Source organism: Nanorana parkeri, unplaced genomic scaffold (genome assembly GCF_000935625.1).
Source record: "Nanorana parkeri isolate BGI_ZX_2015 unplaced genomic scaffold, ASM93562v1 scaffold4774, whole genome shotgun sequence".
NCBI lineage: Eukaryota > Metazoa > Chordata > Amphibia > Anura > Dicroglossidae > Nanorana > Nanorana parkeri.
This window is the reverse complement of record NW_017311036.1, coordinates 5,929-8,371: the sequence shown is the minus strand read 5'-3', so window position 1 is coordinate 8,371 and position 2,443 is coordinate 5,929.

The window sequence follows — 2,443 nt, the reverse complement described above, 5'->3', positions numbered from 1 at the left end:
GTCCCCGAGTAGAGGTAACATCCCCTGCTTCCTGACAGATGGGCACCATCACTTCAAAGACCCACTTCAAACCCACCTCAGGCAACTCTTACCTTCATGCTAAGAGTAACCATCATCCCAGATGGATCAGAAATGTCCCTGATGGACAGTTTGGTAGACTAAGAAAAACTTGCACATCTAACCTTGATTACCAGTCCCTTGGGGGCGACACTCATCAAGAAGTTTTTAGATAAGGGATATGAGGCCCACCTAATTGAGGATGCCTACAGAAAACATCTTGTGACCATCCCCCCAAAAAAGTACGGACCGATAAGAACATGTACAGAATACATTTCTGTACACAGTTCAATGACGGAGCGTTTCGGATCTCCAAAATCTTAAAAAACCTTTGGCGAATATTGAAAGAAGATCCGATATTAAAACATTCCCTTCCGAACTTTCCAAATATCATCTATAAAAAAAAAACGAAGGACCTTCGTAGCCTAATAGCTAGACATGTGCGATTCGTTCCGAATCGAAATTCGGACGAATTTTCGGACATTCGGATGTATCCGAATTCCGAATTACAGACATAACGAATGCAAACGAATCCGAATTTCCGTTTCCGAAATTCGGTAGCGTTAGTTCGAACGTTCGTTTCGTATTCTGTTCTTATTCGTTTCGTTCGTTGGAACAAAGTGACATTAGAGATGGAGAAAAATATTTTTGCCCCTTCAAATGTCACTTTGCTGCAAACGAACGAAACGAATACCAAACGAATAAGAACTGAAAACGAAACGAACGTTCGAACTACCGCTACCGAATTCCGTCCGAATCTGAATTGACTTTCACACCCGAATCCCGAAAAACTAAATAACACAAATCCGAATTTAAAACGAAACGAAACAAATTTTTTGGCAGTGCACATGTCTACTAATAGCCCCCAGCAGACTCAAATCCACCAAATCATCCAATGTAGGTAAAGGACTTTTTGGACAAATGGGGTGTTATAAATGCCACGTTCATAGCTGTGGTGCCTGTCCTTTTTAGTGGCACAGGAACAAAGATATTTCTTACCGTGGGTGCCAAACGTTTCCTATGAAACAATTCATCAATTGTGCGTCTAGTTATGACATATATGGCATCATTTGCCCTTGTGGCAAATTATATGTAGGGGCCGCACTATAAGAACCCTTAGAACGAGATTTGGAGAGCACAAAAGAAAAAAAAAATTAAAAAAGCAGATGACCATTCGGTCCCAAAACATTTTTCGGAGGCTCACAAATCTAATCCTGAAGGGCTGAAGGTGTTTGGGATCGAGATGATCCCCGATAATTCCGATGATGGACTCGGATATAAAAAAACTTTGCCAAAGAGAAGCCTTTTGGATTTATTCTCTTAATAGTCTTTACCCCACAGGGGTAACGAGGGCCTGGAATTTTTTTTCTATAAATTCTGTTTATTCGACAAGTTTTCCAATTTTTACATACATGGGGTAGACAAGTACGGGATCAACTTCCCATCATATAAACGGTGGACGCAGCCACTGTAGGTATACAATGGTCACAACACATAAAAATATTAAACAATAAGAAGTAAGAACATCAATAAAATAAAGATGTCCAAAAATAGGGGATATAAGACCGGCGCGCCTTATGGAGCACTCCACAGACTGTAGCTTCTGTGACAGCTTCTATGACAGAAGCTGCAGTTAGTGACCGCTGAGACAGGTGGCGCTGTGATTACAGCGCCACGGTCTCGGTGATGACACAGAGCAGAGGAAGACTGTCCGTTCTTCGTCTGCTCTATGGTGATCTCCATCGCCGCCGCTGCTCGGCTTTAATACGAGTGAGCTCATTAGATCACTCGTATTAAACGAGCTGCGGCTCCTACTACTTGCCCGGCGCCCGAAACTGCACGTCTCGGGCGTCGGGATTCGCTCCATAAGACGCAGGCACATTTTCCCCCCTCCTTTTGGGGGGAAAAAAGTGCGTCTTATGGAGCGAAAAATACGGTAGATAGCAACCCAGATTCATGTAGTAACCTGGAGGCCCCCACCGTGGTTATAGCCTGTTGGTCGACTAGCTCTTCAGGTTTCACGCCCGTGGAGACCCTGTGGGGGTCCCAATGGGGACTACGCTTTCTATAGGGGCGTCGGGAAGAGAGGGGTCAGCCCACACGTCTCCCCTATAAGGCCTGTAACATCAAGCCTCCATGTGGCACAGGTGAACTAAAGGGCTGCCTTAGACTCCTCGCCCGGTGGGCTGTGGAATATCAATGTACCGTCGGCTGGGTTGTAGAAGGAGAGGAAGAAAGAAAAGCGAGAGGGAGCAGATGAGGAAAGGGAAAAAGAAAAGGATTAAGGGGGGGGTGACCCATCAGGAAGGTATAGCATGGAGTAGGAAGGGGAGGGGGGGTGACCCATCAGGAAGGTATAGCATGGAGTAGGAAGGGGAGGGGGGGG